We start from the raw sequence: 18,998 nt of genomic DNA on the forward strand, positions 1-18,998 counted from the left end.
ACAGCATGCAGGAACTCCTCCATCAGACCCTTCTTGTCAAACAAGCATTTAGGCAACCCAGCTTCCTAATTACAAGACCAAAGTCCTCCTTGTCAAGGTAGGTTCTCCCATCCCGGGTGCTATTTCTATCCCTTTTTTGTTCCTTCATTCAGAAAGATCTAAAAAAGTCTTGAGGGTGGTAGGACATTTTCCCCCTTAATATGTTCCTCTGGGACAGTACATTAAAAATCTTGTTGGGAAAAAAATTATGTAGATCTAGAACTGGAGATCAATATGAAAGCTGCAATCCTTGAAATCCCAGTTCAGATCTCCGATCTACAAATTATATGAAGGATTTTGGTTGAATCGCCACTCTTCTGCAGCACAGGAATAACGATCTGTTGGTCCCTGTACCATTTTGGTATTCAGCTTGTTGAAATAATGTATATGTGAATTGTTTTGAATCCTCGATAAGGTTTTACAATTTTTTCTTTCTGAATCTATGCCCCCTCTTTTAAATTTTTATGTTCTCTAGTGTTATATATCATCATATGCCACATTTGCATTTATTTATTTGTTTGTTTGTTTATTTGTTTGTTTGTTTATTTATTTGTTTATTTATTTATTTATTTATTTATTTATTTATTGGTTCAATTGATATGTCGCCCTTTTCCAGAGACTCAGGGCAGCTCACAATGCATTAAGCAATAGCCTTCATACTTTTGTATATACCTGCTTAGTAGGGCTTTCGCTCCCCCCCCCCATCATATTTTAAGGGACTTGCAATTTTCATAATAGATATTTTTGATATAAGATTATTCCACTTCAGAGTTATGTCTAGGAAAGGTATCTGCGACACCTGATACAATAAAACCATGGCAGGGACCATGATCGTGCCAAAGTATTATTTATCTGAACTTGACTGTGCAAACTTCTTAGGTAAACCCATGTTTGATTATCCTAGGGTTTGGGATGTCTCCCAAACCATAGGAATAAATGTGCATGTTTTTGTAAAAGTTGGGTAGCAACGAGACCTCCTTTGATCGAAGCTGCAATGATATATTTGCTGCTTTTGTTGCCTGCCATTATTTGGAGATATTTGCTTCTTTTGTTTGAATAATGTTTTCCACCTATTAAAACATAAGATGGCACGAAGGACACAGCCGAACAAATATAGGTTGATGATATGTGTATGCATGTGCGAGCTCATGTATATCGGAGGCATCCGCAGCTACAACTCTAAATGCTATGAAATTGGGGAGAGAAACAGAAATGTAGCTCAAATTTAGAGTATGATAAACTGTGGATTAGAAGGCCATTATTAATTCAGATCACTACAGTCTCTACACCTTCTAAAACACTGAGGGAGTGTGTGTCTTGGGACCAGTCTAGGTCAAGAGAAGGAAAAGTAGGGTGCTCCATATATTTTGAGCTTTCCAACAGGGCAAGGGGCTGTGACAGTCACAACTCAAAATTTTAGACTACACCAGACTATCTGCCCGCAGCACTGCCAGGACCTCTACTATACACTCATATTTTTATTTCCCACTTATAGGCATAGGTATGCATGCAAGCCAGGGGTGGGCTCTACTTACCTTTACTACCGGTTCGCAGAAGCATTTTAGTGACGTTGGGGTCGGTTGGCGGAGCCTCCCGCCAGTTTTACTACCGGTTCTATAGAACCGGTGCGAATCGGGGGCAACCCACTACTGATGTAAACACAAGGGCACTGGGTTTATCATATATGCTCACAAACATCTACTGCTCTGAGGCACATGATGAGAGGCAGAATTAGAACCCTTGCCATCTCACCACACAGGTGTACAGTGCACAACTGAGACTTGGTCTTTCACAAAAGGAGTTCCTATATTCTCTAATCATTCCACTCTGATTCTATATTCTGTAACAGAGAGATAAACTCAAGTCAGTGTAAAAACTAGTCTGTTTTTTGTTGTTTTTTTAGCCTAGCCTATTCTACTACTTTGTTCCGACAATAAAATTGGGATGAGGGCAATAATCCTGTATGCCATTTGCAACTTTTAGGAGGAAGACTCCAGATGAACTAATCTGTAAATCAAAAGGCACAATTCCAGGCAGTTTATCAAGCTACAGGCTGGTTTATTAGTTTACCATGCTGAATACAATAGTAGTCTCTATCAGTATCTTCAGATATTTCTTTTAATCAATGTTTTTGATTAGGCATGTCCTAATTGTATTATGCTACTGCCTGTTATAGACTTTTCCTGGAGATTTTGATTAATTTCATCAGTCATCCAGGGAAAGGCAAGCATTTTTATCATGGACTGTATGGGTGCTATCATCTAGAATTAATGAATAACTAAGAAAAAATGTCCAGATATAGGGAGTTATTGCATACAAACAAGTGGTATATAAATAGCAGTGGCATATAAATTTGTATCTCTGCTTACACTCATACAAAGCCATATACTTGGCAATCTGTACATATTATGGAGTAAAGCAAATCTGAGTTTTTAAAACAAATTCTCCATGTGTAAACATACTCCCCCACCTTGAGCAAACTTCAAGCAATCTCTGAACAGATTTTTCTATTTCTAAAATAAATCATTATTCCAAATGAGTGTGGACCTGGCAGTTAAATTATCCAAATGATTCGATATTTGGAAACAACTTAAATGAACTATTTTATAAGTTGAGAAGTGAATGCTTTTTCTTTCTTTCTTTCACTTTCTTTACTCTCTCTCTCTCTCCCTTTTCTTTCTTTCTTTCTTTCTTTCTTTCTTTCTTTCTTTCTTTCTTTCTTTCTCTCTAATTTGAAGGACTAGGAGGGGAGGGAAGGGAGGTGCTCTTTGGCCCATAGGAAATCAATGATCCAGAGACATCTGCAAATGATTAGGACACAGACTTCAGGTAGCTCATAGGAACACGTGCTGTCCATATTACACTCTGCAAGTATATTTCCACAACTTTACTTCTGCAAATAAACAGTCTGGCTTGTCCTGCATTAGTAAGAAACTATACAAACAGGTAGAGAGAATGGCTGTTCTATTCTCTCTTCCAGTTCTGATGGATTTCTCACAAGCCATCGCTTGGGCATGTAATTTGAACGGTTCCCTGGCAGTAATTTAACACGAGCCTTATTTCTAAACAGAATATGGCTAGCTTTAACTTACTGTCATTTATTTATCTCTGCTATGAAACATCATATATAATTTTCACAGGATGTTAGCTTTGACGTACATGTCGTAATTTAACAGCTGCTTGCAAAATATAAGAAAAATCAACACTGGGAGCAATAATAATAGTATAATGTAAAATAGACTGGTTTACAACATTGCTAACATAATTTAATTTTGAAACCGCTCGTAATTGCTTGTGTTGAGAGATTGTAATAATTTCTTGTACAGAGAGGAATCCGTGTACTTAAGACTTAAATCACTTATCTGCAATTTAAGTACTCTGAATTCCAGTAGATATATATAAAATTTCTCCTTACCTATTCATGCATGAATATTGAAAATATGGCAGTCAAATGATAGACTCCAATAGAATCCTGAAAATAAACACAGTAATGCTAAATAAAAATTATACTATGACTGAACTAGTAAAAAAAAAAAAAAAAAGGAAAATCAGGGAAAATAAATTATAGCTTCAGCTTTTCCAATATGCCCTTACTATCTGAGACTGTTAATAGTTTATGTTATAATCAGCCATACGGGGAAAGTGATTAAATACTGCAAAAGTCAGGGATCTCCCCCTTCAAACCAATAAAACTTTTATGAACATCATGTTGAAATCAACAAGGTTGTTGTAACCTCCCCCGCCGCCACTCCCCAGCAAGATTTAGGCTGATTAAGCTCTTTGGGACGGAAAGGGACCAATGAGATTTAAACAGTCAAACTGAATACCTTTCAACTCAGCAACTGCAATGAAATCATCCATTCATGAACCTGCAGAGGTATTCCTATTGATTGCTCATAAATAAATTCTCCCTTTTGAGTCAAACACGCAAAATCCCTTAGAATTTTTTCTTAACTGTGAAAACTAAGAAACAATGCACTGGAATCAATAGGGTTTTGGAAAAAGGAAGTTCTCCTGTTTGCTCTAAAGCCCAATGCTGAGGACTCCCCCAGGACAAGCTATTCAGATAATTTTGAGTCTAAAGGTCCTTGCTAGCTAAGGAAGTTCCTGCCCAGGTAGACTCTGTGTGCACATGTGAACCTGCAATACACATAAAACCAGGCAGAGCTTTATCAGATCGTTCTCAACACACATGGCAATAGGAAATATAATCCAGTTTCAACTGAATGCTTTGATAATCCATTGATTTTATCTAAGTGAAAGAAAAACAAAAGTGTTCAACTTGAGTTTGATTATCCTCCCTGAATGTTACACAATCATCTTTGTTTAATAAAGGGAATCTGCTGTCTTCATTGCCAGGCCGTTTTGAATGTGATGAATTCGCACATTCTTATCAGAATAATTTTAATATGCCTGAATGGAAAGTAAAATGGATTAGAAAAGCCAATATTTTCCAGATGCTTTGGTGTTCAACTGCTGTTAGGCTAAGGCTAAGCCAATATTTCCAGTGGAAAGATAATGAAGGCTATAGTTCAAAGCACCTGCCTGCTTCTGCTCACAACCCTATCTTTTACATTTTGTTTAAGCGGAAGGAAGGAAGGAAGGAAGGAAGGAAGGAAGGAAGGAAGGAAGGAAGGAAGGAAGGAAGGAAGGAAATGTTGACAAGCAAATGATTCTATGCATGTACTTCTTAAGTTAAAAAAAAAGTTCCAATGTGATGAATATTAAGAAAAACATTGTACTCATCCTTTTCCATAAAGTGCTTAGGATTCACTGCTCACTCAGGGCAGAAACATGATCAAGATGTTTGCTTGGCATCATTGTTTACATCTTAGAAAACTGGCCAAAATGCCCTGAATGGGCATTTACTGCAAGTCCAAATCTCACCAGGCTCAAGGTTGACTCAACCTTCCACCCTTTCGCGGTAGGTAAAATGAGGACCCGGATTGTGGGGACAATAAACTGACTTTGTATAAAAAAGAACACCACTTAGGTGGGTCCGAAATCCCTACTAAGCAGGTATATACAAAAGTATGAAGGCTATTGCTTAACGCATTATGAGCCGCCCTGAGTCTCCGGAGAAGGGCGGCATATAAATCGAACCAATAAATAAATAAATAAATAAATAAATAAATAAATAAATAAATAAAGGAAAGTAATGAGATCAACAAAGATGAGGAAATATTTAAGCAAACACTTTAAGCATGTTTTGAAGAGGGGGGGAAATTAAAGTGTATGTGTAGAGTGGGGGATTGTCAGAATTTTGCATATCTATATACTTGAACTTTTTAAAAAAATTCATTGAGGCACTACTGTGGCCCTCTAAAGTTTCATTGAAGAATTTTAACTGCATCCTTATGTCAGCTTGAAGACAACTTTTCATTCTAAAGAAAATAAATTGTAGCAAAGCGGATTAGAATGAATTATGGAATTTATTAGTTGGACGGCATATTTAAACTAAAGTCAGAATCCAGTACTCTTGTTCAGCTCAGAAATCCATTAAACTGCCTCTGAGAACTGGGTACCCAGTCCCCATTATAAAACCTTCAGCAGTGGGAAGTCAACAATTATTCCAGGAAGATGGATCCATTATTTAACAGTTTAGAAAAGTCCTTTAGCCTTAAGCTCCTTTTTTTTAATTTGGCCACTGGTCCATAACCTGCTTTCACTTGCAACAGAGAATACCACTTCTTGCCCATCACAGTGTTTCGCATGGATCTCTACAGGGGGAAGTGATCAAATGTCTCCCACCGGACAGTTCGCTCCCACAGAGAGGGCCTCCTCAGGGTGCCGTCAGCCAGACAATGTTGGCTGGCGACCCCCAGGGGGAGAGCCTTCTCTGTGGTGGCACCTACCCTCTGGAACAATCTACCCCCAGAGAAACGAGTGATCCCAGACCTCCGGACTTTTCGTCAGGCCCTCAAAACCTATTTTTTTCAGTTAGCCGGGCTGTCCTGATTTTATGGTGGGTTTTTAAAATTTGAAATTGGTTTTGAATTGAAATGTTTTAAATTATGGGCCAAACTTTATTTAATTATTTTAAATCTATTTTAACTTTTGTGTACAAATGTTTTACTTTGGCTGTTCACCGCCCTGAGTCCGAAAGGAGAAGGGTGGTATAGAAATCTGAAAAATAAATAAATAAATGTGCATCCTATCATAATGCAAGATCCTTTTGAATATAAGCCATGATGGTTCACATGGGCATGTAAGATGCAAAACTTACATGCCACACGACAAACATTTCATTATGTTGACAGAATCTCAGTTTACTGGGACTGTGATATATTTGTAAATCACTATCACCCCATCCCACTCAGTCTTTATTTTTATAACAAGCCAGACACCTTTCATAATTCTTCATAGGTGGTGAGTTCCAGATCTTCTATCATCCTTGTAGCTCTCCTTTGAATTCACTCCTGCTTCTCCGTATCCATTGACATAGCACTACAAATATGGTCTAGCCAGAAGCCAGCAAGTATAATGGAATGATTGCCTCTGGTGAACCAAATGCAATGATTTGGTTAATGCAGGCCAGGAGTGCTGTTGCATCACAGGGATTGCTCATGTTCTGCTGGCAGTACACTGGTACTCCTAGATTTTCATTTGCATTGCCAAAAACCAAACCTTCCCACTCCCTAATTATGCTTTTGATGTTTCCTACCAAAAGGCTTGTCACAAGTGAAAACCATCCTGTTGGTTAAGACTACCATAAGACCGTCAAGGTCATTTTTAATTATGATGCTGTTCTTTAAATCATTAACTAATCCTAGATTAATGGCTTAAGCAGATTTGATAAATAATCCTTCCATTTCATCCTCCAATCCATTTATAAAGAAGTTGAATAGCAGTGAGTCAGGGATGGAGACCTTGGGGATTTCACCAAATATTTCATTCCAAAACGATGCAGAACTATTAACAAACATCCTTTGTATCTGACCTAGTATTGTTTAGCTACATTTCTCCTTGTCCCACAAGGATATCATGAGAGTGACACACTACAGTTAGTCCTCGACTTACAATCATTCATTTAGTGACTATTTGAAATTACAACAGCGCTGAAAAAAGTGACTCATGACTCGTTTTTCACACTTACGACTATCAGAGTATCCTCATGGTCCTGTGATCAAAATTTAAAAACTGGCAACTAGCATGTATTTATGTTAGTTGCATTGTCCCCAGTCATGTGATTATCATTTGCAACCATCCTAGCCAGCTTGCAACAAGCAGAATCAATAGGGGAAACCAGGTTCACTTAACAACCACATGATTCACTTAACAACTGCAGTGCTTCACTTAACATCTGTGCCAAAACAGATCTTAAAATGGGGCACCTCTCACTTAACAACTGCTTTGCTTAACAAGAGAAATTTGGGGATCAATTGTGGATATAAATCGAGGACTAGCTGAACATCTAGACAGAGGTGGTATTCAGCCGGTTCGGAACGGTTCGCCCAAACCGGTAGCGGAAATTGTGGGCACGTTTTTGAGGCCGGGCACATGCGTGGAAGGTGCACGCGCAAGCAAAGCACATGTGTGGAAGGCTGGGCGCATGCGTGGAAGGCAAGCGCGCCCGAAGCAGGTGCACACGGAGCAAACATATACGTGCATGGCAAATTGGTAGTACCATAATGTGAAACTCACCGCTGTATCTAGATCAGTACCTTGGTTGACCACACTAGTTACCTTGTCATTTAATTTGGTTTTAAAAAAGAGGAAAGGAAAGGTTCATCTGATATTACCATATTTGTTCTTCAGAAATTACATGTTAGGACCTGGGAATGGTAGTTCCCCCCTACCCCTCATATTGAGAGTTCCTTAGTGCTCTCTTAGCTTGCTTGTTTTCTTGCAGATGTTTCATTACCCAACCTAGGCAACATCATCAGGACTGTTTGAGCTCTTCTAGAGCCCCACCACCACTAGAAGCCTTTTCCCCTTTTTGAATATTAAAAGCGCACATGCTCTTCCCCAATTTCTGCAGCTCACAGGTTTTTCAAGGGTTTTCAGTGATTACGGGCAGCAATTCAAAGATCACTTTTACCAGGTTTTTTATAAACCTGGAATATAATTCATATGTTCCTCAATATACAAATTTATATAAGATTGCAATGTGGGTTCTTTCCATATTTTAACAATTCTGAACTGTTTTTTTTTTTCTTTTTTTTCCTTTCCTGGATCACGTGAGGAAGTTCATTTAAAATGTATATATAGCCGCCCATCTTTCAGCCATCTCTGGGCAGCTACCAATCAAAGAATAAAAACTTCAGCAATAATCATTAACTATCACGTTAAAAACTATAAAACACAACCAGTTATAAAACTTTGAAAAATCTGGTGAGGATTCTGAGAGAAGACAGATGCAAAGAATATGTTAAGCAGCTCTACCTTTTCCATATTACCTGATAATATTTATCTAACTTTTTTATGCAACAGATTAATAGCTTGCTTGGCATCATTTATTTTGCCATTGTATAATTTTATTTTATTTTGAAATAAACGGAAAATCAGGCAGATATAGAGAAATAACAGGTGGTCTCCAGGGGTCAAAACTTGACTCAAAGGTACAGATATACAGTATATTTCATTCTCTAATGGATCATTACAATTTTATTTTATTGTAAGAGATTACATACCCATTTTCTAATCAAATTCCATGTGCTCCTCCTGTTAAGCTTTCAGCTAAAATATTTGCTTGACACAACTCATTTCATTAAATAAGACTATAAAATATTAAATCAAACATTAAATTAATGCTATGAATTTTATAGCAAATTAAGACATGCACTTTAAAATCTAGATTTTGGACATGGAGCAATTCCATGTATAAAATTGCAGTCCAAGAATGGCTTCCAATTAAAATTAAACTCTATATTGCATTTATTTTTCAAATACAAAGTTTTTCTAGACATCAAAACATACTCCCACAATTTAATTAAACATTCCTCCAAAGAAAGAATCAAAGAATTTTTATTGGAAAAGTGTATGTAATTCTTGTAGCTGCTACAATGCAATTCAGTATATTATGAAAGGATATATGTTTTAGTGAAGGTTAGCAATAGTTTTGCAACTTTCAGAATTTGTTGCCTTCTTTAATAAATCATTTTCCAATATTATAAGGCTTTATAATGTAACTACTACATATGAAAAAAAGGATCCAAATTCCTTATATTTCCAAAGTTTTTTTAAAAAAAAATAATTGTTCATTTTAACAATCTAATCTAGAGTGATATACCAATTGTAAAACATCTAATAATCTAAGAAAAAATGTTCCTTCAGACTTATTTTATTAATATGTCATACCCAAACTTTTCTTCTTAAATTGCTTTCCTCTCCAGATTAACCTCATTAAAATTTTAGCCTTCCTAATTTCCATTTGTGTTCATCTGGTTAGTAAACTCTTTATTCATCCACACAGGCATCTTGAAGCATTGCACCTGAAGTCAATAAATTCGGTCTCTCTGAAGGCTGAGATACTTGACTAACTAATCTCAATTTTGTGGCATTTTTGGCACTCTGAATTTGGCGGTTTGTTTGCAGATGTTTTATTACCCAACTAGATAACCTCGTCAGTTTCTTCTGACCGTGTTGTCTTAAAGTCCTCCATGAAGTTGTTGCTTTTTCCCCAAGATGTCTAAAACCTTTTGTCTATCAACCAGTACTTCTCTGTCAGGATTAAATCCAGAATTACTGACTTTTTATTTCTTCTTCCACTTCTGGAAGTGGTTAGCAAGAGAGATCAGACATTTTTTGAGCCTTCCATGCTTGGCTGAGTTAGTTTTCCCTCAGATTTCAAGTCGGTTGAAGTCTCCCATTATTGCTATAGCCTGCCCTTTTAAGAACTTGACAGTTGGTTTTAAAAAGCATTTATTGTCCTCATGTTCTGCCTGGATAAGTGTCTAAGTTCTCACATTAATATCTCTTTTGTTTCCTACTCATTTTAATCTTACACACACACACACACACACACACACACACACACACAGGTTTCTCACCTCCTCCCTTTTTGCTGGATCTATTTCTTTTGAGTAGGTTATATCCTTCAAGTTCTACTTTCTAATTCTGACTCTCATCCCATCATCTTATGTGATAATTACCATTCTTGTATGATAAATATCACATTTGTTTTTCCATATTAGGACTTTCAGTACCTCACTCCCATCCCATTTGTTCTCTGGCCATTTGTTTACAAATGCTGGAGACTATCAATGTTATTATTTTCACTATCATGTTTGGAGGATTTCTGATACCATTTCCTGTTTCATACCTCCTTATCATATGCCACCATATTCTTAGGACACAGCACTTATTTTATTTTTCCAGGTTTAGTTTAAATCCCTCCAAGTCAGTTTTGCACGGCTCTTGCCAAAATATCTTTTCCCCTCTGCTTATGAGCTTCCCAAGAATATCTTCTATTACTCTTTCAGGCCTCTTCCAAGCATCCTATTATTCTTGCTGACATCTTTTTAACCAGTTGGTTCCCTTCTCCTATTTTCTCTTTTTCTAGATAACTTTATGTGCCCTGTTCTTCTCAGAAGGCTTTTTTTTTTTTTTCTGGGCTTCTGTGAAATCTCTCTGTGCAATAACTGTGGGCTCTTCCATCTTTCTAAATAAGACCTAAAGAAGAAAGGCTGGTCTCCAGGTCCTTTCATCTTCTCCTCCAGTAAGGAATCAGGCCTGTGTTGCCACAGGTACATTTGGTTTAGCATATTCTTCTGGGAGTTTCAGACCTAGCAACTAGCAAATCCCTGCTGTTTCTGCCTTAATATCAACCTTTTTGATTTGTTCTTTCGTTCACTAAATTCCATCACCATATTCCCAGTTTGCTTTGCTGGTCAAGAAGTTCTCCAAGCCACTGGCTGAGACTACTGTAGTTAAAAACAATCCATAGTAAACTCACAATACTGGTAGGTACAACATAAGCCTTAGATTCAAGAAACATAGTCCCAAATCCAGCAAAGGTGCTCCAAAAAAAAAAAAAAAAAAAATAGACACTATATATATTGTACTAAAACTGAACGAAAAGGAAATCACTTTTAGTTCAGTTTTAGTACAATATATATATATATATAGCATCTATTAAATAATCAATGTTGCCTATTTGTTTTAGCCAATTCATTGTTTTATAGTACAAATTCAGTTAGGTCATAGTGTGGAATAAATTATCTGTATTAAACATCTTTGCAAATTTCAAATATCTGACAAATGGGTGATTTATAAGCAGGAAAGAAGCAGAAAATAGGATAAACCGATAGACAGATTTTACTAAACCTCCATAAGTTAGTTATTCAGTTTCACAGTGTATATTGCCACCACATGTAAAAACAAGAAAGGAGAAAGCACATTGGTTTATCTCGATGTCTGATAATTTTGCTGAACTAGATATCCTTTAAACCATTCAGATAATCTACAGCTCCTATACACTCTGACAAAAAGGCAATAGAACTGTTCAAAAATCCCCAGTAACAAAGTTTTCTGATAGAATCAGTGTGATGTTATAACTCTTGAGTTTATACAGCAGTCTTACTGGAGTTCTGATTTGCTTACAAGAAGTAGATTAAAAATCCCTCACTAGCTCTTTATTTACCATGCTACTGACTATGTCTGTTTCATGCTGAGATCCCTCCTCACAGAAAAATCTTACAGTAAGGGTGCCTACTCACAAGTAAATTCCTACAAAGTTCAAGGGAAATTTCTCCCAGGTAAGCGAGTACAAGATTATTTCATAATTTTTTCAAGAGAAACCATTTAAATAGAATGCATTAGTCTGTTTACCACTAAATGGTGAAGTTGTTTCTTTTGAATTATAACTACGTTGTATTTTTTTTTAATATTTGAAAATAATATTTTTGCAGAAGTGCAAATCAAATTGGTAGCCATACTGTGGCATTGTGAAATCAATATAATAAATATGTAATTATATCCTGTTATTAAATTTTATCCTTAATTTTAAAAGAAAGGGTTTTTTAAAATATGTATATTTAACATAATATGGAAAACATTGAATATAACAAAACAAGGAATAAAATAATTTGGGGGATTGATATTAGGCATAGAAAGCAAACTTTCCAACATAGCTGGGAATTTTGGAGGTTAGCAAATTGGGAGATGGAAATACAAAGTAGTGTTTTTAATGAATGAATCAAGGACTCTTTTCTCTAAATGTATAAAATCAAGAGACATAACACTTATTGTTTTATTTGTATATCATTCTACGTCCACAGAAGTGCAACTGCAACCTTATTTATATCTCTTAAAAATAAATACAGAAAAAGGTAATGAGAGGAAGCACAATTTTAATGGGTTTAGAAATTGTTGGAAATTGTAATTATACTCCAATGCAAATTAAGTATCTTTCAGTGGAGCGGTAGTAAAATGTTTAGCATGCGATTCATCATCCTAGTGAAATTATTGTAATGCAAAAGTTTTTCTTAATCATTTTTTAACTAAATCATATCTTAAATTGCCAAAATGGCTAAGAAAATATATCAAAGAAATAATTTCTAGAAGTGGGTTTTTATAGGTGTTAACTGATGCATACTAGAATTTCTTGTAGAATAATTTATTTCTATAAAACCTTTCTCTCCAGAATCTTAAATGATTCCACTTCACTAATTTTCTTTCGTTCAGAATCTGCCTGCTTGGGCAGCTTTTGAGTATACCTAAACATAGTATTTATTGCATAGACAGGCACACATGCATATATGTATATGTACAGTATATGTATATGTATACTTATATGTATGTACATCAGGGGCGGGTTTCAAAACTCGCAGCTACCTGTTCACTCATGGGCACACGCGTGAGACGCTTATGCACATGCGCAGAAGCATCCGGGCAGGTGGCCGGAGCCTCCCGCCGCCGCCGCCGCCGCTACCAGTTCACCCGAACCGGGGCGAACCGGTAGCAACCCACCACTCGTGTACATGTACATGTAAACGCACATGCACATGTGTGAATCAAGTAACTGTAAATCACTATTCCTTTCTGCACGAAAATGCAAAAAAAAAAAAATCTCTTTTGCTATATTGGCAAACTTGTGGTAATGGATATTAACAGCTAGATTTCATGGCCTTGCAGAACAAGTAGCCACAATGGATGACTTAGACTTAGACTAACTTTATTGTCACTTTGAATGTACACTAATCGGCATACATTAAAATGAAATTTCATTGCATACAGCTCTCAAAGAGTCATCACCTCCAGTATGCACTACATAAACATGACAAAATAAATACATACAAAATTATGCATATACCCACATATATTATATGACACAGAGAAACAACACAGTCTAGTTCGGATGTTCAGATAGGGAACAAACACTCTGCATAGTGGAACTTGAAAGTTTCAATCAGAAGTGGGCGTTGCAGATTTGGGGAGATATGCAGCATGTCTTATAAGCACCTCATCACTAGCCCGTAAATCAAAACTCCAAATTAAGCTCCAAGTAAAATTAAATAGAACAACAATAACAACAACAGAGAGCAGATGAGTCAATGGCTCACTCTACTCCACCAATAGGCTTATTATACAGATGGTGCTCAAAGAAATTATTGCCCTTGATTCAGGATTTGAATACTAAACTCTTAAAATGTCTATTAAAGCCAGGCCTGGTCAAAGACAGCCATTTAAAAAAGGGGGAGAAAGGGAAATACCAAGAGTAGAAGATGACACTGAACATAAGGCATTGCAATGTTTTTTTTTTTTTTTAAATATCAATTTTAAAATAATTCCTACAATTAAGTGACTTCCTATTAACTATTACATGTTAAACTATGGGTGCTCAAAAACTCTTGGCAGCAGCTTACTGCCTGTCATCCAGAGATCAGCAGACGATTTCAGATGTCTCTTTGATCCCCTTTTGATTTCTCCCAAGATTAACCTATAACTTTGTGCAGCAAGTCACCAGAGGTAAAGCTTGACTTAACAGCGTCTTTACCTTTCTGATTAGCTAGAGCTGAGCTTAAGGAAGGAACTTTACCTGAAGCTCAACCAAACAAAGGATGAACAGGATCTCATAAAAAGAAATTGTTCTGCGACAGGTAATTTCTACAAGTCTAGCAACACCAGCCAGCCAAATTTTCTTCACTATAGTAAAGCACAAAGAGTACTTGCTCACTCACTGTCTATCTCTTTGATGGTTGGCAAGAAGTACGGCTGAGCTTCTCGCCACTGCCTATTAAAAGTAGAAATAGTAGAATTCTTTATTGGCCAAGTGTGATTGGACACACAAGGAATTTGTCTTTGGTGCATATGCTCTCAGTGTATAAAAAGATACATTCGTCAAGAATCATAAGGTACAACACATAATGATAGTCATGGGGTACAAATAAGCAATCAAAAACTGGAGCCAATTCTGTTTATAGTGATGTCAACTGTGAAAGGCATAAAAGTGGTTCCTCGGTTTTAAGACATGTCCCTTTTTCAGAGAACTTGAAACGAATATCTGTCCTTCTTTTTATTAAGAAACAGGGGAACGAGGGAGATCAGGATGTACAATATATTCCTCCCTGTAGCCTTCTGAAATTGGAACAATTAAAAGTATCTAATAGAAATACTGTCCCTTTCTTGGATACATTTAAAAACTTTCCTCTGTGCACAACTAAATCACAGCCTTTGGATTTCCAACATACAATATTTCCAGGGATCTTTCCTGGGGTAGGTGGGTGGAATGAATAAAACATTATAAAAGGAACTGATATGGGTAAAATGCCTTTGATAAAAGGTGAGCTTTTCCAATAACAGACAAACAAACAAACAAAAAAAGATTCCTATCATACACTTTATTTAAAAGTGGATTTGCATAGTTTGGAAACACTGGAGGGAATAAAAGGGGACTATTTTATTCCCGATCTGGGGTGCTTTGGGTGGTGGGGTTGGCGGCAGTGAAATTCATTAGTTAGGCGAAATTTGCATAAAGTAAAATCCAGGATCCTCTCTCCCCATTGTGTGCCTGCGTGCATTTCGAAACCTCTTCCAGTGCGTCTCTAAAATAGATGCCTTTGATTTATTTATTATTCAAACTTCTATACCGCCCTTCTCCTTTCGGACTCAGGACGGTGAACAGCCAAAATAAAAACATTTGTGATGTGTCGAGAGCAGTGGCCACTACAGTCGTTAGAAAAATCGAGTTTCCTTCCGCGGCGGCTCAGAGAGCCCCCAACTCTCCAACCGGCATCGCCCCACCAAAAACTTTCCTCGCGCCTCTCTCCACGGTTGTGTTTCCCCCCCACCCTCGTCCCCCCTCGTCCCCCCCCACCTCCCCAGCGCCGGCCGGCTGGCTGGCTGTCTGGCTCTTTTTGCTTCAAACCTTCTCGCCGCTTCGTCACCGCAGGTTTGCGGGTGACATCACGCTTTGCAAACAACAGCTCGGGGGCCCGAGGGCTCAGCGCGCCCAAGGGAACGAACGGGACGCGTTACAAAAAAAAGTTTTTGGGAAGCGCGGGGGAGGGAAGGAGGAGGCGGGGGGGGGGACGACGTGATGCTGGATTTGCAAATCCTGCAAGTGACTCCAGAAACTAGCTGGTAACCTAGCCCGGGATGCTAATTTATAGCACTTCGCAAGGACCCCCAAGACGGTGTCGGGTTTGCCTCTAAGCTACAACGAACCTGCTTGGACCTTGGTTCGCCTGATCTGCACCCGGAGCGGTCCTAACCATCCCTCCCGATCACCACTACCCCCTCCGGTAGCGCAGCAAAGAAGCGCTCCGAAAACTTTAGGGTAGCAATGCGGTCGAGGATAAATCCGCCGGCCCCCTCCTTCCCCCGCGCCGCTTTTTTTGGAAAATGCAACTTCTCAGAAAACTCGATACTTTCCCCTTATTTCCAAATTGGCTGTAAAAAGATAGGAATAAAAGGGGAGAATCAAAAGACAATAGGCGTTGCGATCTATCTCCGCACCCATCGGGAAATCCAAATATAAAGCATTGATAACGGCAGGGTCTACATGACCTCTCTAGATATCGAATTGGTATAGGGTATGATTCCAACACCCATTTTTATTATTATTATTATTATTATTATTATTATTATTATTGCTCAATCAGATGAAAATGAAGTTTATGGGTGGGCAGAAATATAGATCCATAGACAGGGATGGAGATGTGATCACGATAATATTGTTTCTGCTTCGGGACAATTGATATTTTAGAATGAAGGCAGTTAGCCTTAGTTGCTTGCTTCTCATAACGTCATTCCACGAAACAATTCGTTTTTGTTTATTCCTGCCTATTCGATATAAAAGGCGCAAAACTACCTAGTTTTCCCGATCTCTTAATTTCCGACAAAGTCTCATCTTTTTTCCCCTTTTCTTTTCCGAGGGATGGGGGGGGGGGGGGAGAAGAAAAAAAAAGTTTTTAGTTTAACAGAAGTGAAGCTTTTTACCGCGCCGAAGAAGCCCTGAACAACAATTCTCGCTTCCACCTTCTCAGTTAAAGGAAAGTGTTCGCCCCTAAACTCATAACAAAAGAAGAGCATTAGCCTCTTTTAGTTCCCGATGGCATTTAGGACTAAGATTTAAGCCGAATGCAATAATTAACTGCTGGCAAATATGGTGCCAAATTGATCATTTGTTTCCCTCTAAACTAGGGAGTGAAATGTACTGTTAAATGTTGCGAAAAATATACAAAGCGATAGATTCACTTCATGTGTGTTTTTATTTATTTTTTTTCCCTTGTGAAAGCTTCTCCCTTTCCTCGGCTACCCCCTCATCGATCGGTTAACTCCCCCCACCACCCGTTAATATATTGTGGGCGGGGAGACACTACTATATTGGCGTGATGATTAAAGAAACAGATGTCACAATTTATATTCTGTACCTCAAACCTTTTCAAACAATTTTCCCCATCTAAATAGAATATCCAATCGGATATTAGGATCATTCAGTCCGTTGTGAGTTTAAAAAAAAAAACAACAACCCCGCACTATCTCCTAAATACAAGTGGCCTTTGGGAACGGTCTAAGCAGCACAAAAGCTACACGGATGGAGGGAAGAGGACAAACCGAGTTCCGATGCAGACAACTGGGAGTTGGAGCTGCGCGCGGATTCATCAGAGAGGCCGCGGAGTCAATGCAGATCGCCTTTGCAAGGAGCAGCCCCGTTCTACGGGGATTCTTTTTTTTAAAAAAAGAAAAAAACTAGGAGCTTACGTAAACTCTCGCCCCAGCATGGACGTTGAGCGAAGAGCAGGGCGCAGGTTAAAAAAAGGGGGGGACAGGACAGGAACAAACCTCAAACAGGGCACTCTTTCATGTTTCCCTGTATTGATGTTAATGGCGATCATACTACAATGGGAATTGTGATACTTTAATCATATGATCGTGTGAAACGATATTTTTTTTTAAAAAATGCACCTAAGAAACCAACCTCTGCAGTCTGTGAAACGAACTAGCAAAACTAGAGCAAACTCAGTTTAGACTGTCGTGTCTCGAAACCGAGCATCTCTCTCTTAAGAAATGTCTGCGGGTTGGTTCAAGGCTCGGAGAAGCTAAAATGTGCAGGCAAATTGCGGCAGACAATTGCTTCACCCGTTCTCACTCGGGACGGCAAGGCAGCTGCCTTCCTTCGCCCTCTTCTCTCGGGATTGCGGGAAACGGGCTGCGCGTATCCTTTTCAGCCTCGACCTCACTTGGCGTACTGGGGTGGGGAGAATGAATAAGCATCTTTTGGCAACCCAGAGGGCTTGGATTTCAAAAATGGCTTTCCTTCAAATAATTCGGAGGGGAGAGACACATGTCTATGTGGTACTTCGCCATCTAATCTGGCAAATGAGACCCACTGAGGTCAACCAAACATTTTCCACCTTAATATCGCGCTGCGTTTCCTCAGAATCATTTCCCCAAGTTTTTTTTTTCACTGAGATTTACTCCGAGGTAAATAAGTATGGCCGTCTTCACCGGGGACCCCGCGTGTCTATATTTCCTACTGATGCGCGATTGTTCATCAATGTTGCGCATACCTACGTTGCAGCCTTAAATGCAAGTGGTAAATGGATGATAATGCAAAAGAAGCCATTGTTGCACATCTGAGAAAATTCTGGGAGGTGGGCGCGGAGAGGTGATTTGAAGTAGTCAGAGCCAGGGGGAAGTTCCACTCTCCGCATCAGCGCCACCGCCACCTTTATAAATCTCTTTGAAAGCAAGAACTGCCCCGTTATTCTAAAGCCCTTTGATAAGTTTATCACGTGCATTTCATCAGCAGATTTCATTAATTTCATCCTTGAATCGCAAACGGGGCAAAGGAAAATATATGACATTGAAGGCTGACTGATGAAATCGCCCGAGACTTAATCCGTGTTTTAGTGTGCGCGGTGGGGAGGGGGCGTGTTCTGCATGGATACGAGTGTGCCTGTGCGCGCGTTTTAACAACCTTCAAGAAACATCTCTAACTTAAGCACCAAGGCGGTTAGTTTCTGAGCCTATGGCGCCCCCTCTGGATGGAACTGGGAATTACACTTTATCTTCCGCAAAGGTGATTTGTTTTTATAGAAATAACTGTTAAATTCCAAGTTTAAAAAAAAAAAACCAAGACTGAAAGGAGAGTGGAAAAAGCGCAAGCCAAGCCAAGCCAAGGGAAGGCGCCTGTCCTCCCAGGCAAGGCAACATGACAGCTAATGATTTAAATAATCGACAATGCAGGAAGCGGCCATCGCCACGGGCTCCCTAAGAGACCTTTGCGTTTGCAGAAGATGCCCGCGTTGTCTTTCCAGCCTCGATGAAAGGGCGATTATATCAAGAGGCCAATCCATCACCAAGTGCGCCCGGTTTCTTTTTGGGCCCTCTTGACTGGAAGGCCAGATTGTTTTGTTTTACTCTTCCGCCTCATTTTCCCGGGCTCTGCACTGACAACTTAAATCGTCTGGTCAGTGGCATACTTTTCCTCCTCTGCCTCAATTAATTTTAGACGAAAAATTGTTCCGGGGATTAGCCTTTATTTTAAAAGTTCAGAATCACGGACTCTG

The 18,998-nt window shown here is 38.6% G+C and overlaps 1 protein-coding gene across 1 annotated transcript in view; it reads left to right on the plus strand.

Annotated features, from left to right (window-relative positions):
* SOX9 (SRY-box transcription factor 9) overlaps window positions 1-18,998 on the plus strand; it is a 26,011-nt gene continuing 7,013 nt past the window's right edge. Inside the window, exon 1 of the mRNA XM_034412720.3 lies at window positions 1-97. The gene's annotated coding sequence lies outside the window, so the exon portion shown is untranslated. The remainder of the gene's footprint in view (window positions 98-18,998) is intronic.

The sequence above is a fragment of the Pantherophis guttatus genome, chromosome 2, assembly GCF_059756535.1.
Source record: "Pantherophis guttatus breed Tessera chromosome 2, ASM5975653v1, whole genome shotgun sequence".
Lineage (NCBI taxonomy): Eukaryota > Metazoa > Chordata > Lepidosauria > Squamata > Colubridae > Pantherophis > Pantherophis guttatus.